The 19,320-nt window shown below is 42.4% G+C and overlaps 1 protein-coding gene across 3 annotated transcripts in view; it reads right to left on the reverse strand.

Annotated features, from left to right (window-relative positions):
* The window catches only part of lrrc8d (leucine rich repeat containing 8 VRAC subunit D), a 113,506-nt gene that overhangs the window by 48,070 nt on the left and 46,116 nt on the right, over positions 1-19,320 (reverse strand). For 2 of the 3 annotated variants that reach the window (XM_062978041.1, XM_062978040.1), the window contains exon 2: positions 17,984-18,178. The gene's annotated coding sequence lies outside the window, so the exon portion shown is untranslated. Of the gene's footprint in view, positions 1-13,819; positions 14,174-17,983; positions 18,179-19,320 lie in introns of those variants that run through there. The other variant, XM_008109279.3, reaches the window with a different exon arrangement.

A 19,320-nucleotide genomic window follows, 5' to 3' on the forward strand; every position in this document is an offset into this window, starting at 1 on the left:
GAGCCTTCCACACATACCTAAAACCCCATGCCGAAACAGATTAAAGCTTTGGCATGGGTTCTAGTCCCCACACCCTCCCACAACACTGGGATTTCCCTCCCAGGGTGGCTACATGCTATTTTGATTTAAATTGGGATAGCATGAAGCCACTCTAAAGTCCCCAATTTATCCCTTTACACTTAATGGAAAATGTCCCAAGCAGCTATGAAGTCTCTCCTTGCATCCTCGTGGCACGAGAAAATAATGGGAGGGGTGAGGAAAATCCCTCTACGCAGCTCCTGTCTCCTCATGCATCATTTTCTCACACCACAAGGATGTGAGGAGAGGCTTCATGGCTGCCAGGGACCGTTTCCAGTAAGTTTTAGGGGGTCAGTCGGGGGCTAGGTGGAATGGTTGTGGAAACTGACCCCCAGGAAACGTGTGATACGTCCTGGTAATCAGTCCCCACAGGCCCAGGACCTCATTAAACCTGGATCTTTTATAAAGATCCAAATCTAATGAGGTATTTAATTAATATGGAATAAACCTCTATTGACTCCACATTAATTTGCTTTTACCAGAGGCGTCATTTGTACGTCTCTGGTAAAACCGAGACAGGTCCCGTGTTTTGGGCCTGTTCGGATGGGCTAAGGAACCAAAGGAAAAGCTCTTTCCCTGAAAAACATGTAGGAGATTTTTAGACTATTATAAACTTTAAGACAGGAAGAAAATACTTCAAATGTATCATCTCCAGAGTCCCGTTGAGACTGAACAAATAGGGTGAATAGTTATGAACTAGGGTCAGCTTTCCTTTTTCTTTGCCCATTGTTGTCTGAAGCTCATCTACATAAAAGCCAATAAACAAGTAAGATGGTTTTAATACATTATTAATGTGACAAGGTCAGCCTTTTGTTTGATTGCCATGAGTAGCTGATCTGTTCTTTCCCAGTTCAGATGGATCAAATAACAAAAAGGATCAAAGTGAAGATAATAGCGTTCTAGATAATTCAGATGAGGCATTATCTATATTTTAATATACTTGAATAACCAACAATTAATTAGATTAAATTTCTTTGTTCATATTATGTTGCCATCTGTCATTGTGTGCCTCTGGAATCAATTTTTAGGTGGAGATTACTTATGCAGCGACAGGAAATTTCCTATCATATTTCTCTCCAAAGTGGGGACAGGGGAAGGCAAAAATGGCTGAAGGGCTTATATTATATCTGAAAATATTGACTTTTAAAAGAGATTGCCTAGTAATCATGGCTTTGGAACAACATTTGGAATACAGGACGGAAGTCTCCAAGAAGGCCTGATCTTAAATATGGGATTTGCTGTAAAGGTCTATAGAGTTCACTGCCTGGAACTCATACAGACCTTGTTTACATACACTGAATGGCATCCTGTTAGTGAGTTATGATAGTGTAAACCCAAAATATACCATTCTAACTAACTTTTCTGGTTGTGGGTTCTTTACCAACCCAATGTTGATCATTGCAATCATGCAATGACCAACAGCAACACCCAACAGAAACCAACATTTTCTCTGCTGCACCTTTCAACATGGCCATTTATGGTTACTGGGGACTTGGGGAACTGAAAGAGAGATGTCGAGCTATTTTTCTATAGATTGACACATTGAGATAAGCATCTTCCAGGCCTTCAAACTATCTTAAGGAGAACCTATGAGACTGATATGTGTCTAGCTATAGGAAAATAGCTAGCCACTTCTCCATTACTCTTGTGGTTCACCAATAACCAGTAAATGACTGGGTTATAGAAGCTACAACAAAGAAATGGTAGGGTTTATAACGAGAGATTGACAAGAGCTACATCATAGCTTTGCCTGTGTGATACATTTGATCCAAGATCTCAGTCTATGGCTTATGCTTCCTCTGGGTTTCCTTATAAGTCAAGGATACTGACAAAGGATTGTGCAAAGCTGTACGTACATGAATGAGAGATCCAATACAAATGCAATATTCCTAATCTACTTAATTCTGGGAGACTAGGAAGTATGCCCCAGCTTTTCTTAGGGTCCTTCTACACTACTCTAAATCCCATGATAGGTAACAAGTTTACCTGAGGTGTCCAAATGACACCACAGGTAAATCCGGATTAATCTGGAGAAAACTGGATATCCCAGTTTTCTCCAGATTAATTTGACACCTGCAATTTGACATGCATGTGTTTTGATATCCTAATGTTTTCCTGTTGGCCAGCTGCTTCTGATTACTGTGATTTAAATATTCTATTTGAATGCTTTTACTGTTATTGAGTCTCATGATTTTAATGCATTCTGATATAAATTTTTATATTGGGGGGGGGGGTAAAAATAAAAATATTATCTGTTTCATAATAACTAACACATTTAAAAACTTAATAGGGAAGGCAAAACTATGAAGGAATTATAATTTTATCTCCATGATTATAAGGGTGGATATTTCAGATTCTCACCAAGTCCAACACGCTGAAGGAGAACCACATTGAAAGAACTGTCTTCACCTTCCAGGTGCATGCAGATAGGAAGGGGCCTGACTAAGACATATCAATTAAGTCTCCTTCTTCAGCAAGTCTATCTTCTCACTATCATTGTCAATGAGCAAGCAAGCAATGTGTCTCACCATCCCCAATGACTGGGTAGAGGAAAAGCCAGGTAAAAAAGCAAGATGTAGTATGAAAGAGAGCAAGAAAGGTCCAATAACACCAACCATTACTCCCTATGCTCAAGGAGGCAGCCTTCGGAGAACAGACATGAGCATTTCCCTTGCATAATCAGAAACTATTTGCTATACTACAGCTTAAGCAAATGGATAGAGTTACGAGTTGGGTCGATACAGGGAATGCTGTGGATGTAGCGTACCTGGATTTCAGTAAGGCCTTCGACAAAGTCCCCCACGACCTTCTGGCAAACAAACTAGTAAAATGTGGGCTAGACAAAACTACGGTTAGGTGGATCTGTAATTGGCTAAGCGAACGAACCCAAAGGGTGCTCACCAATGCGTCGTCTTCATCATGGAAAGAAGTGACAAGTGGAGTGCCGCAGGGCTCCGTCCTGGGCCCGGTTCTGTTCAACATCTTTATTAACGACTTAGACGAAGGGTTAGAAGGCACGATCATCAAGTTTGCAGACGACACAAAACTGGGAGGGATAGCTAACACTCCAGAAGACAGGAGCAGAATTCAAAATGATCTTGACAGACTAGAGAGATGGGCCAAAACTAACAAAATGAAGTTCAACAGGGACAAATGCAAGATACTTCACTTCGGCAGAAAAAATGGAAATCAAAGATACAGAATGGGGGACGCCTGGCTTGACAGCAGTGTGTGCGAAAAAGACCTTGGAGTCCTCGTGGACAACAAGTTAAACATGAGCCAACAATGTGATGTGGCTGCTAAGAAAGCCAATGGGATTCTGGCCTGCATCAATAGGGGAATAGCGTCTAGATCCAGGGAAGTTATGCTCCCCCTCTATTCTGCCTTGGTCAGACCACACCTGGAATCACACTGTGTCCAATTTTGGGCACCACAGTTGAAGGGAGATGTTGACAAGCTGGAAAGCGTCCAGAGGAGGGCGACTAAAATGATTAAGGGTCTGGAGAACAAGCCCTATGAGGAGCGGCTTAAAGAGCTGGGCATGTTTAGCCTGCAGAAGAGAAGGCTGAGAGGAGACATGATAGCCATGTACAAATATGTGAAGGGAAGTCATAGGGAAGAGGGAGCAAGCTTGTTTTCTGCTGCCCTGCAGACTAGGACACGGAACAATGGCTTCAAACTACAGGAAAGGAGATTCCACCTGAACATCAGGAAGAACTTCCTCACTGTGAGAGCTGTTCGACAGTGGAACTCTCTCCCCGGGGCTGTGGTGGAGGCTCCTTCCTTGGAGGCTTTTAAGCAGAGGCTGGATGGCCATCTGTCGGGGGTGCTTTGAATGCGATTTCCTGCTTCTTAGCAGGGGGTTGGACTAGATGGCCCATGTGGTCTCTTCCAACTCTACTATTCTATGATTCTATGATTCTATGAAACATGTCTCAGAGATAAATTGTTCAAACCAAAGAAAGCTGCCAAGGTTGCTTCTTGGGTTGGGGTCAGTAGGAAATGCATCCATGGACAAGGCTTCTGAGATTTACTGCCCAGACTCAAAGAGAGACCTTGGGGTTGAACTCATTCTCACCTCTACTCCTTTGTACTTGTTTTTAAAAACACACACAAAGGACTATGGTCATAACTTTTTCAAGCTCCATTATCTGACACTGCCTGCCCTCACCCTCATATATAGCTTAGGTTCTTCAATAAAATAGGCAATCAATTTGGAAAACTAGGACAGATTGTTACATAAACAATGCCACATCCAGGACAGCAGACTGGCATTAAGAGTTATGATGCCTCTGTTTAGCATTGATTAAAACTTGCATAACTGACCCAAGGATGTGCTTTTCTCCTTGGTTCGCTTCATATGTTATGAAATGTCTTCTCATGTAACACATGGGAGGGAAATGAAAACTGAGCAGTGAAAAAAACAACTTGCTCTGCATTGGAAATTCCAATTACTCATTGGGACAAGGAAGGAAAAATATATTGGGTGTGGGATCTGAAAACTGCATTTGAAAGGAAATATCACAAGAATAAAATCTGTGTCTCATGAGCGTATTATAAAATGTGTATTTGTGGGACATCTAAATCCATTGTGTGTCCATAGCATACACAGAGAGACTGGTTTAAAATTATGCAGGATTTGCAAGGAAAATAACTTGAGGTTTGGACCATTAACGTGCTAAAAAATAACACTGAAAAAGCTAGTGAGCTGAGATTAGCTCAGCAGCAAGACAGCATACATCTAAACGCTCTTAAAAAGTTTCTGACTTGTTTGTCTATGATCTTTTTCTTTTACACTTTTCTATATGTATATAGACATGTACACAAGAAACCTTCATTCAAAAGTTGTAACACTAACACAGAAATGTAGCAGGCTTTTTGACAACAATTCACTCCTCTCTCTCTCTGTCTTCATAGGCATACCCCCTTTACTACATTCAAACAGAAAAACACCAGTTGTGCAACTGAGCAAAAAAACTCTTAAAATTGGGGAAAAGTATTTTGCTTTATTGTAATACTAATCTTAAAAAAGCATTTGGTCCCCAGAGGCTTCATAAAACAGACCCACTCATGTCTGTATATATTGTACAATTCCTACCTCCCTCGCCCACAATAATTGCTTGGGGAATAGAAACTAAACACTGTATTATATTTTGGACTCTGCCTTCACTGCAAGGATCAGCTTTAGAGCTCTGCCACTCATCATTTAAATTGCTACACTGACACTACTTCCTTTTTCAGATCAAAATAGGCATGAAACCACATCTGATTTGTTTTGTTTATACTGCAACTCATTTCTCCTTTTTAGATTTGTACATGCCACTTCCACCTGTCAGGAATCCCAATGCAGAAACCACAATTTATCCCAAACACTAACTTTATTCAGTGAGACTTAAGAAGTGACTGAAGAAATACATGCCAACAAGTGTGCAATGCATTTCACGTTTTACTGAATTGTGTAAACCCCTTCTACACTGCCATATAAAATCCAGATTATCTGCTTTAAACTGGATTATCTGGCATTGTAGACTCCTATAATCCAGTTCAAAGCAGATAATGTGGATTGTCTGCTTTGATAATCTGTATTATATGGTAGTGTAGAAGGGGCTTAAGTGTGTATAGGGGATTTATTTGTTCAACAAGATACCTACCCAGGCATTATATCAAAATTTAACATAACGGTTTGGGTCCTGTTTATCTTCGTGACCGTATCTCCCCCTACGAACCAGTGCGAGCTCTAAGATCTGCTAGGGAGGTCCTTCCCTCGCTCCTGCCTCCTCACAAGCACGGTTAGTGGAGGACGAGGGAGAGAGCCTTCTCGGTTGTGCCAGTTGATGTGTTTTTATAATGTTTTTACTTTTTAATTTTAATTGTTTTAATTATATTGTTTATTTGTTACATGTTTTTAAACTGTGTTTATCTTGTAACCCGTTTATGTAAACTGCCCCGAGTCCCTTCGGAGAGATGGTGGCAGGATATAAGAATAAAGAAGTTGTTTGTTTGTTGTTGTTGTTTTTGTTATTGTTGTTGTTAGCTTCATAGTTCACCAAAGTGCGCCTTCAAATGTTACAATGATCATCACTAACTTAATGCACAAGGTTCAGTAAGGCCCCTTCGACACTGTCATATATTCCAAATTATCAAAGCAGATAATCCACATTATCTACTTTGAACTCGATTATAAGAGTCTACATTGCCACATAATTCAGTTCAAAGCAAATAATCTGGATTTTATATGGCAGTGTAGAAGGGGCCTAAGTTTGGAGCAAATGTGCTTCTTCAATACCACATGAAGCCTTTATAAAAACAACAATCCATTTAACCATTTTAGATGCAATTTACTAATTTGTTTTCTATCATGAAAACTTCTAGCCAACAGTAAAAGTCACAAATTACTAGTTGTCTTCAAGAATCTTGTCTTGTTATCTATAACCTCAAAGCATTTCTTATGGGACGGCGCTTATCGTACAAAACACACAATAGCTGAAGAACTAAAGATAAACAAATGCTGTGTAATTGATCTCAAGAGGTTCCAATGAAACAGTAGTTCACTGTAGGTTCTGTGAACAAAAGGCAGCATTTTTCTAACCTTAAAAGTCGGGGGGAAATCAAATAAAAACACCTAAGACAGAAAAAGACTCAGGGGCTTCATACCCAAGACCTACTTTTCTGTATCTTGAATCCACTCCTTCTTTACTTAAACTTCAGGAGAGGGGGGAAAAAGAATGGTTTGCCATTTTTGTCCTGCTGCCTTGTAGATGTAGGATTACAGAGATGGGAACCCCCAAAACCTTACACTGGCAGCTTAGGTTTCATTTAAGATTATCATAGATCTCCTTAGCCTCAAAGGATCTTGTTAAAATGCCAGACAAAGGCATAATGGAGGTGGATAATTTGAAATCCTCAATTTATTTGAGTGGAGGGATTACTAAACAGGTCTTTTCCCCAAAGGGTTGGGACAGCTAACACCACTTAAAATAGGGCTTCAAGTTAATTTCCTGTATGAAATTCAGGTCTATCCCATAAGGACTAGGACATATACTTATATTAGTAATAGGTAGCTGCATGAAAAATGCTTTCAACAGGTACATACAATAACACCTTTTCCCATAACCACTGGGCAAGCACATGAGCTATCTCCAAGTGAGTAAGTAGAGAGAAGAGTGTTTTCTAATGCAGAAATACTATGTTTAGAAATGGGTATTTAGGATTATCTACAACAGTGGTTCTCAACCTATGCATCCCCAGGTGTTTTTGGCCTACAACTTCCAGAAATCCCAGCCAGTTTACCAGTTGTTAAGATTTCTGGGAGTTGAAGGCCAAAACATTTGGGGACCCACAGGTTGAGAACCTCTGATCTACAGCTAGGACTAAGGGCTCCCCTTTTTCACAGACAAAGTTTGCCAGAACATATTCAGGAAGCTGAGTAACTAAATCCAGACTTCTGGAAAACAAAAATCTCCCAATTAAAAGGCTCTTTCAGATTTGGAATTTTTTAAATTAAAAAAATGGCAAGTGACCAGACCAGAAAATTTTACATGACTCACATAGAGACAATACATGCTTTCATTATAGTGACTTAGCATACAAACACTATAGCAATTGATGAGTCAGTTATGTTCTAGGAGTTTTTAAGCAATTCCACGGTATGTTTCCACTGGAGGTTACCAGTGGGAGATACCTCTCCGGTAATTTTCTAGGTCCTCAAGGGCAACTTCATGGTCACTTCTGGGAGAATTTATTCATTCCAATACGGTTTGCTGTTATCTACTGTTTCCTGGTCCCCTGGCAGATATGAGGATCGTACTGTACTATCTTAACTTACTGCAGCTCAGCCAAACACAAGAGGAATTTATTATATTTGAGATACTCATTACGTGTTCTTAACGCATCCTACAAACCGGAAGCAATTTAACACTTTCTGAGTACTAGAAAAAAATGTGCAAAGTAGCTGAAAAGAGTTGAATAGGGAAGTCTTGAAGCCTTCCCCTTTTGGAGGAGGTTTTGCCAAACAAGCTTAGTAGCTCTAGTTTGCCTTTGAGGAGTTTTCTCTTAGTTCCTCATAATTTCTGAATATGGCAGAAAGAACCCTGGTGAAATACTAATCTGGACATGTTGGCCTAGCAATTCAAAATTACTATATTTAAAAAGATTGTTCTATCACATTCAGGCTCGATCTACACTGCCATATATTCCAGTTTCTGAATCCAGATTACCTGCTTTGAACTGGATTCAATGAGTCTACACTGCCATATAATCCAGTTCAAAGCAGATAATCTGGATTCAGAAACTGGATTATAGGGTAGAGTAGATGGGGCGTCATTATACAGCTCTTCCAAGTCACTTGGGGCTGACTCCTAATAAATTTTAACCTGAGATGCAACCTTAATACTACAACATTTCTTCGATTCTAAGACACCACTGATTGTAAGGCACGCACTCATTTCAGCACCACCAACAGGAAAAAAGCTTTATTTATATTTATTTAAAAAGCACCTGCAATTCTAAGACCCTGTTTTAAATATTTTATATGAGAGAAAAAATGCCTCTTGGAATCAAAGAAATACTGTATCAGGCTTTGGGGCTGGTGTTTCAAAAGGTTTGATGGGCCATGTTAAAATCTCCATCCTCTTAAGTGTCCATGACCTCGCCAAAACCAATAGAAGGCTAGCAAGATGTATAAAACAGATGTAGCTCCACATATAAATTTTTGGAAATAGAAAGCCAAGAGGAAACAAAGAGGAAAACTCATCTTAAGAAAAGTTATGGACCAAGTTTCAGCCATGTTTTGGGATGTCAAAAGATAATGCAGATGGTCTCATATATGTGGTTCAACATAGACATGAAATACGAGCTTGTATAGAGCTGTTGCCACCATATCTAGCTTGAACCTTGGGATGAAAGACTGGACAGATTAGGTTTAGCAACTGGAATCCTAGTTCCTCTCTACAATATTTCTTGCGTTTGAAGTAACTATTGCCATAAATCCACAAGAAGATTGGGCACTTTTCACTGCAAAGAAGCCACTGAACGAGCGGTTCACAGCAAACTCAAGCTAGTTTTCTACACCATGGCAAGATTTCTGATACACATGTAGACAAAATTACAGAGCTCAGTCTAGCATCAGCCTTTTCCCACAACTACAGACATTTAAAGAGATGTTAATGAATTCCAAGGTGATGGTGTGGTAGTAGTGGGAAAGCAATAGACCTTCGTTTTTAGAAGTGCTGAGCTCAGGTTCAGATAAAATTAACAATTACACCAATGGGACAACTGTACTTCATTAACAGATTTATTTTTCAAGCAACTTAGTATTTCATTGAGAAACAGGTGCCAAATTTATACTTATTTTATATACCGGGTTGCTATGAGTTTTCCGGGCTGTATGACCATGTTCCAGAAGCTTTCTCTCCTGATGTTTCACCAACATCTATGGCAGGCATCCTCAGAGATTGTGAGGTTTGTTGGAAACTAGGCAAGTGGGGTTTTTATATCTGTGGAATGTCCAGGTTGAGAGAAAAAACTCTTGTCTGTTGGAGCAAAGTGTGAATGTTGCAACGGATCTCCTTGATTAGCATTGACTAGCCTTGTAGATTCAAAGTTTGGCTGCTTCCTGCCTATTTTATACACCTATTTTATATATCTATCTATATAACGGCGCTCCATGCAGTCATGCCGGCCACATGACCTTGGAGGTGTCTATGGACAACACTGGCTCTTCGGCTTAGAAATGGAGATGAGCACCAACCCCCAGAGTCAGACATGACTGGACTTAATGTCAGGGGAAACCTTTACCTTTACCTTTATCTGGGGTCATGTAAAAATGTACTGGGCAGAAAAGAGTCGCGAATGGAAAAAAGTTTGCACTGAGAGACCTACAAATGCCTAGAGAAGTGTTCACTCCAGGTCTTTGTGTGAAACTCTATGGTGGGAATTGACCACAGAGTTACAATGGAGGATGCAAATATACCTGGAGAGAACATATTCCACAAATAATCATATGCACAAAAGTGAAGCCTACAAATGCAAAGGCCCAACTAGATGTAAAGAAATGTCCCAGTAATCAAAATTAAAGTGATAAAAAGATCATGATCAGTTAACTATCTGCAAGGCACCAAAGCCCTGCTATTAAAGAAGCTTGAATGCTTAAGTATAATGAAATTTATAGGCTGAGAAAAACCGATGCCCCATAGATTTCCAATGCAGTTCAACAGAAGTTTTCCAACTTCTAAACTGCCCTGAGAGCACAATCCTACACATTTATATCTAGAAGACAGGAGAAGAATTCAAAACGATCTTAACAGATTAGAATGTTGGTTGGCCAAAACTAACAAAATGAAGTTCAAGATACTCCACTTAGGCAGAAAAATGAGATGCAAAGATAAAGAATGAGTGACGCCTGGCTCCACAGCAATACATTTGAAAAAGATCTTGGAGTCCTCGTGGACAACAGGCTAGACATGAGCCAGCAATGTGATGCAGCAGCTAAAAAAGCCAATGGGATTTTGGCCTGCATAAATATGAGTCTAGTGTCTAGATCCAGGGAAGCCATACTACCCCTCTATTCTGCCTTGGTCAGACCACACCTGGAATACTGTAGCCTATTCTGGACAGCGCAACTCAAGGGAGATGTTGACAAGCTGGAAAGTGTCCGGAGGAGGGCAACTAAAATGATCAAAGGTCTGGAGAACAAGCCCTATGAGGAGTGGCTTAAAGAACTGGGCATGTTTAGCCTGAAGGAGAGAAGGCTGAGAGGAGACATGATGAGGGCCATGTATAAATATGTGAGAGGAAGTCATAGGGAGGAGGGGGCAAGCTTGTTTTCTGCTGCCCTGGAGACTAGGATATGGAACAATGGCTTCAAACTTCAGGAAAGGAGATTCCATCCGAACTTCCCAACTGTGAGAGCTGTTCAGCAGTGGAAGTCTCTGCCCTGGAGTATGGTGAAGGCTCCTTCTTTGGAGGCTTTTAAACAGAGGCTGAATGGCCATCTGTCGGGGGTGTTTTGAAAGTGATTTTCCAGCTTCTTGGCAGGGGGTAGGATTGGATGGCCCATGAGGTCTCTTCCAACTCTATGATTCTATGATCCTAAGCCTAGTCAATGGAACTTGCTTTTCAATGAGTGGGTATATACAATAAATAGTTTTTGTTGCTGGTTTACTTGTTCAACCATCATTGCAAAGATTTCACCAACCCAATGGGAAAAAAGAATTAAAATGCATTCTTTTCTTTTTTTTCAAAACAATATTCAGTTGTTACAGGCGTTGAGATATATTGTTATTTGGCAGCTGCCAAATTTGGAGTTGGAGAAAAGGTAATACCCTCTATATCAGGCATGGGCAAGGAACCGTGGTGGTGCAATGGGTTAAGCCCTTGTGCAGGCTGGGCTACTGACCTGAAGGTTGCCGGTTTGAATCCGTGAGATTGGGGTGAGCTCCTGTCTATCTGCTCTAGCTTGTGGAGACATGAGAGAAGTCTCCCAGCAGGCTGGTAACATATCTGGGCGTCCCCTGGGCAAAGTCTCTGTAGACAGACAATTCTCTAACACCAGAAGTGACTTGCAGTATGTTCTCAAATCGCTTCTGACACGATAAAAATAAACATGAGCAAATTTCAGCCCTCCAAATGTTTTGGACTTCAACTCTCACAATTCCTAACAGGTGTTTTGGAGTTGAAATCCCAAACACCTGGAAGGCCTACGTTTGCCTATGCCTGTTTGTCTATTACACACTGGCAAACAACTAAACTAAACTGAAGTAAGAATCCGAACAGGATAAACCATCCCACATGAAAAGTGATTTTAAAAATGAGATTAAATCAAGAAGAAAAGTTATTATAAAGAAAGTTACCCAAACAGCAGGACCAGAGCGAATTATTACATTCAGTGATGAAAAGCCAAGGTAAACAAACATGTTTCCAATTTTATTTGCGGTTTAGGCCATTTTTATGTTTATTATATAACAAGCCTCCTTCCTCAAAATAATTTGGCTGACTAAGGGGTCTTTCCAGAAATGACAGCACAAAACACTCAGATATGACACCATCTCATGCCGGTTGTTCCCAAAGGCATCCATACTTCTCAATGTTGTGTCTACTCCCATGCATTGCCCTCCTTGAGAAAGTATTGATTAAATCTGTTGTTGAAAGCTTTCATGGCCGGAATCACTGGGTTGCTGTAAGTATTCTGGGCTGTATGGCTACCTTCCAGAGGTATCCAAATTTTAGACAGTAAATAAGTATGTAGGCAATTTCAGCAGAAAGGAGGAAACCATGAAAATGAACAAAATCTGGCTACCAGTATGAAAAAAACTCAAAAATCAGGACAATAAATAAATAACAACATTCAGAAAACGGGGGAATTCCAGGCATGAAACAACCAGGGCCAGCTAAAACCTCCCAACAAAGGATTCCCCCAGGCAGGAAACAGACAGGCTTTGGCCAGGTCCCTACCTCCACCTATACCCAGATACTGCACTTTTTTGGCTCATTCTCAGAGTTAAAAGATATTTCACACATATACATTTTAGTGCCTTGCCCCAATTTTGAATACGCCCACGGCCACTGGCTATTGGTATTGGTTCTGAGTATGTTTTTTATTGTATTTCACATGCTATGTTTACATGTTTTGAATGTATCTATGTTATTGTATTTTATTGTGTATTACTGGGCTTGGTACCCATGTGAGCCACCCCGAGTCGCTTCAGGGAGATGGGGCAGGATACAAAAATAAAGTAAGTATTATATATTATTATTATTTGAAGCTGCAAGGCTTTTCAATGCTAATCAAGATGGCCAATTGCAACATTCATGCTTTCCTCCAACAGACAAGAGTTCTGTCTCGCACACTGGACTTTCCACAGATATATAAAACCCACATGCTTAGTTTCCAACAGACCTCACAACCTCCGAGGATGCCTGCCATACACAACATCATATTGTGGGCGAAACGTCAGGAGACAATGCTTCTTTTTCTGCTGCCCTGCAGACTAGGGTGCGGAACAATGGCTTCAAACTACAGGAAAGGAAATTCCACCTGAACATCAGGAAGAACTTCCTCACTGTGAGAGCTGTTCGGCAGTGGAACTCTCTCCCCCAGACTGTGGTGGAGGCTCCTTCTTTGGAGGCTGGATGGCCATCTGTCGGGGGTGCTTTGAATGCGATTTCCTGCTTCTTGGCAGGGGGTTGGACTGGATGGCTCTTCCAACTCTACTATTCTATGATTCTATGATTCTGGAACATGGTCATACAGCCTGGAAAACTCACTGCAACCCTATTGGATTGTTCAAAGGACCAGTAAATAGATCTGGCCAGGAATAGGGCTTTCCTCAATTTATATATTCTAACCTATGAGAGCAGGTTTGCTTTTCCTTCTGCCTTCCTGCAACAACAGCCTTTTTTCCAACCCAAAGCAGATTGGGAGGATGGATCCCAGATATGGATCCTTGCAGGGGAGAAGACACTATAGCTGATGGAACCAGGAGCAATGGGCACCTTAAAGTCAAAGCAGGAGGCGTATTGATCTGAAATCATTGGAAATCCTGCTCAAGAATTCCAGAATTTAGGTATCCACCTGATTGTGCGGCTTTTAAATATGGCACCAGAGGCATGGGGTGGGCTAAAAGCAGCCCTCCCGCCCTCCTTTGAAAAGAACTTTGCCCTGGAAAGCCATCTCTGAAGATGAAGCAGCACGACAAAGAAAGCCCCGGCCCCGTCGTTTAATCCTCTTTACCCGCAGACTTACTGCTTAGGAAGAAAGGGAGGGAGAGGGGACCCTTCCCGCTCCTCCTGCTCCCCTTCTTTAAGGTCTAGGGGCGCAGAGGCCGGCTCCTCTCCCTCCGCCGCCTCCGCCGCCGCTTCCCAGGCGCTTGGCCGCCCTTCTGCCGCCTCTGCGGGGGGCTTTCTCGGCGCTCCCCGGGCGGCGCCACCATGGTCTGCCGGGCGGCCTGGGTCGCAGGAGGGTCCCTCGCGAGGGGAAGCAGCTGGCGATGGCGGCGGCACAAGGCGAACAAAGAGCCGGCAGCAGCAGCGGCGGCCGGCCGGCGACGCGCTCAGGCTGGAATAAGCCGGTCGCCGGGAAGCAGGAGCTCGCTCCCAGAAGGAGCCCCGCCGCCAGGAGCGCCGCGCAGCGCCAGCCCGCCTCCTTTCCTTCCTTCCCTCCTTTCTCTCTCAATCTTTCTTCTGAGTAGCTGTTAGTTTTCCGGGCTGTATGGCCACGCTCCAGAAGCAGTCTCTCCTGCCGTTTCGCCCATATCTATGGCAGGCATCCTCAGAGGTTGTGAGGTCTATTGAAAACTAGACAAGGCAGGTTTATATTATCTGTGGAAGGTCCAGGGTGGGAGTCTTGTCTGTTGGAGGCAGGTGTGAATGTTGCAATTAGCATTGGATAGCCTTGCAGCTTCAAAGCCTGGCTGCTTCCTGCCTGGGGGAATCCTTTGTTGGGAGGTTTTAGCTGGCCCTGATTGTTTTCTGTCTGGAATCCCACTGTCTTCTAAGTATTGGGTTGCTGTGAGGCTTTCAGGCTGTATGGCCATGTCCCAGAAGCTTTCTCTCCTGATGTTTTGCCCACATCTGTGGCAGGCATACTCAGAGGTTATGAGGTATGTTGGAAACTAGGCAAGGGAGGTTTATATATCTATGGAAGGTCCAGGGTGGGAAAAAGAACTCTTGTCTGTTGGAGGCAGGTGTGGATGTTGCAATTAATCACCTTGATTAGCATTTGATGGCCCTGTGGCCTCAAGGCCTGGCTTCTTCCTATCTGGGGGAATCCTTTATTGTCAGCTGGCCCTGATTTTTTCATATCTGGAATTTCTCTGTTTTCAGAGTGTTTTTTTTTATTTCCTGTTCTGATTTTAGAGGGGTTTTTTAAAAATAAATAATGGTACCAGATTTTTTTCATTTTCATGGTTTCCTCCTTTCTGTTGAAATTGTCCACATGCTTGTGGATTTCATTGGCTTCTCTGTGTACTCTGAGGTGGTGGTTATGAGAGTAGTCCAGCATTTCTGTGTTGTCAAATAATATGCTGTGTCCAGTTTGGTTCATCAAGTGCTCTGCTATGGCTGACTTCTCTGGCTGAGTCAGTCTGCAGTGCCTTTCATGTTCCTTGATTCGTGTTTGGGCAATGCTGCTTTTGGTGTTCCCTATGTAGACTTGTCCACAGTTGCATGGTATAGGGTAGACTCCTGCAGAGGTGAGAGGATCCCTCTTGTACTTCGCTGAATGCAGCATTTGTTGGATTTTCTAAGTGGGTTTGTAGACAGTTTGTAGGTTGTGTCCAATGGGAAGCCCTCTCAGCCCTGTCATAGCAAATTTCTACATGGAACGTTTTGAAAAACAAGCCCTGGAAACAGCAATAAAAAGCCTACTGTATGGTTCAGATTTGTGGGTGATACCTTCACCATGTGGAGCCATAGAGAAGAAGAACTAAGCAAGTTCCTGGACCACCTCAACAGCATCCACCCAAACATCCAATTCACCATGGAAAAGGAAAATGAAGGAAAAATGCCTTTTCTTGATGTCCTAGTCATTCGCAAACCCAATCAACAATTGGGCCACACAGTTTACAGAAAACCTACACACAGGGATAGATACCTACATAAAAACTATTTTTATTTACTGTCCTGATTTTAGATGGGTTTTTTTAAATATTGGTAGCTCAATTTTGTTCACTTTCATGGTTTCCTCCTTTCTTTTGAAATTGTCCACATGCATTTCTACATAAAAACTCCAACCATCACCCAGGTCGAAAAAAAGAAAAGAAAAAAAGAAGCACATTCAAAGTCCTGGTAGTACATACAGAAAGGATCTGCGAACCCCCACCTCCTTCAAGGGGAACTGAACCACCTCAACTGGGCTCCACAGGCGAATGGAGACTCCACCACAAACATCAGAAGAGCTGCAAGGCCAAGAACAAGCCAGTAGAGGAAAGGCAAAGATCCACCCAGAGGAAAAGTGTTCTTACCATACATCAAGAGAATCGAAGCCCACCAGTGGTGCAGTGGGTTAAAACCCTTGTGCCGGCAAGACTGATGACTTGAAGGTTGGGTTGCTGACCTGAAGGTTGCCGGTTCGAATTCAACCCAGGGGGAACGCAGATGAGCTCCCTCTATCAGCTCCAGCTCCATGCGGGGACATGAGAGAAGCCTCCCACAAGGGTGGTAAAAACATCAAAACATCCGGGTTCCCCTGGACAATGTCCTTGCAAACAACCAATTCTCTCACACCAGAAGTAACTTGCAGTTTCTCAAGTCGCTCCTGACACGAAAAAAAAAATCAAGGCAACCATCAACTGCATAGGGAAGCTGATGAAGAAACACAACCTACAAACTGCCTATAGATCCACTAAGAAAATCCAATGCATGCTACGTTTAGCAAAGGACAAGAGGAATCCTCTCACCTCTGCAGGAATCTACCGTATGCCATGCAGCTGTGGACAAGTCAACATAGGGACCACCAAAGGCAGCATTGTCCAGACACGAGTCAGGGAACATGAAAGGTACTGCAGACTAACTCAACCAGAGAAGTCAGCCAGAGCAGAGCACTTGATGAACCAACCTGGACACAGCATATTATTTGAGAACACAGAAATGCTGGACTACTCTAACAACCACCATGTCGGACTACACAGAGAAGCCACTGAAATCCACAAGCATGTGGACAATTTCAACAGAAAGGAGGAAAGCATGAAAATGAACAAAATCTGGCTACCAGTATTTCAAAAACACCAGAATCAGGACAGTAAATAAAGAACAAAACACTTTGAAAACAGGGGAATTCCAGACAAGAAACTATCAGGGCCAGCTAATAATTTCCCATCAAAGGATTCCCCCAGGCAGGAAGCAGCCAGGCTTTGAAGTTGCAAGGCCATTCAATGCTAATCAAGGTGATCAAATGCAACATTCACACTTGCCTCCAACAGATAAGAGTTATTTCTCCCACCTGGACTTTCCATAGATATATAAACCCCACTTGCCTAGTTCCCAAAAACCTCACAACCCCTGAGGATACCTGCCATAGATGTGGGTGGAACGTCAGGAGAGAATAGTTCTGGAACATGGCCATACAGCCCGGAAAACCCACAGCAACCCAGTGATTCTGGCCATGAAAGCCTTCGACAACACATTTCTTCTTTCTCTCTCCACCTCTCTCTCTTTCTTTTATAAATATCCTTTTTCTATCTTTCTTTCTCTCTCTTGTCTCAGTCTTTCTGTCTAGATCTCTCGACTTTTTTCTCAATCATTTTTCTCTCTCTCAACCTCTATCAATATCCTTTTCTTTCTTTCTCTGTCTTTCTATCTATCTGAAATTCTCTAATTTAGTCTTTCTCTTTCTCAATCTTTCTTCTTTCTCTCAACCTCTCTCTTTATCAATATCCTTTTTCTATCTTTCTCTTTCTACTTCAGTGGTTCTCAACCTGGGGTCCCCAGATGTTTTGGCCTTCAACTCCTAGAAATCCTAACACCTGGTAAACTGGCTGGGATTTCTGGGAGTTGTGGGCCAAAACACCTGGGGACCCAAAGGTTGAGAACCACCAGTAAGCTGTTAGGAATTGTGGGAGTTAAAGTCCAAAACACCTGGAGGACCAAGGTTTGCCCAGGCCTGATCTTTACAGTGCAGTTTACTTCCTAGTAAACATTTCTAAGACTTAAGATGGATCATGTTAGATTAAGATTGGAAGGCAACAAAAAAATAGATGGGTGAGTAAATGGCATTTATTTTGTCTTCTGGAGCTTCAGGTATAGGATTATATTATTTAGTAGTAGTACTTTTACACAGTCGTTAGGCTGCTCTGCCAAAGAGAGCTAGGGATCCCATAGCACGGGGCCATGGCGCTTCAAGTGGCACCAAACTGCATTCATTCTACATTGGAGATGAACCCCCAGTCCTCCAACCTCCTGCTTTCCATACCTGATCGAGCTGAGCTCTTCTTCCTCTTCCTCCTCTTCTTTTTCTTGCCTTCCCCTCTTCCCAGTGGATGTATGCTCCAAGGGGTCGGGGAGGGGAAGGAGAGGGAAGCAGGCCAAAAAAGGGGGGAACAAAATCCAAAGGGGAAAAGAAGTCACTCAGTCATTTTGGCCAAGTCTGCAGTCCCGGGAATGCTTCCTGTGAAAGAGAGAGAAAGAGAGAAATTCAGATTGCATAGACTGCTTTTTCTCTCTGACTGCATCCTAGACTGGCTAGACATATATAGTTCATTTCTTCTTGTAAGGTTTCCCCAGTTCAACCTGGCCCACCTCCCCACTAATCCCTCACTTTGAAAGAAATTGCTACTGGGTGTCCATTTTCTGAATTCCAAAGGTTCATGAAATGGAAGCTGCATGCAAAACAACCAGATTTGCAAATACAGTTGCACATCCCATATTCTAGCATAAAGAAATCCAGGAGCACCATTGAGACCAACTGGGAAAACATTTTTATCCCAAGCTTTCGTGGACATAGTCCACTTCTATCATATATCTGTAACGAATGCTCAATAGTTTAACTTCCAAGCAGAATATCGGCTCATGAGTTCCATGAGAACTATTTTATATCTGGCTCTGCTAGTTCATGTCAGCCCAGTTATCATCATTGGCCACACAACTAACCCACACAACTTTGTGAACTCTAGTTGGCTCTGTAAATTAATGTGGATGTTTGTGCAGATTCTAAGTCACTATGTAATTTTTGTTTCACTACGTTTGGTTTGATTTATTGATGGACTCCCCAATGGCGCAATGAGTTAAACCCTTGTGCCAGCAGGACTGCTGACCGATAGGTCAGCGGTTTGAATCCGGGGAGCGGGATGAGCTTCTGTCTGTCAGCTCCAGCTCCTCATGCGGGGACATGAGAGAGGCCACCCACAGGATGGTAAAACATCAAACATCTTGACGTCCCCTGGACAACATCCTTGCAGACGGTCAATTCTCTCACACCAGAAGTGACTTGCAGTTTCTCAAGTCACTCCTGGCATGAAAAAAAATCTGCACAGCAATCCCACTTTCTTCAAAACCCAGTTTGAAACAGCTTTAAATGATCAGTGTAGATGGGGCCCTAAGCTGAGCCTGCTTGCGTACTGATTTCATTTAGTTGGACCTTTTTTTCCCCTCAAGAAGACAAAATCCAAGTGCTTGCACAGGGGTTCAAAGACCTGCCTGGGGCCTTTAAACCACAACTGGAGCAAGGGATGCTTTGGTTACTTTCACACATCCTTTCCTAGATGTAACCTCTCTGCACCCATCCAAACTGGGAACTGAGAAGACAAGCCA

This window comes from Anolis carolinensis, chromosome 4, assembly GCF_035594765.1.
Source record: "Anolis carolinensis isolate JA03-04 chromosome 4, rAnoCar3.1.pri, whole genome shotgun sequence".
NCBI classification, from domain to species: domain Eukaryota; kingdom Metazoa; phylum Chordata; class Lepidosauria; order Squamata; family Dactyloidae; genus Anolis; species Anolis carolinensis.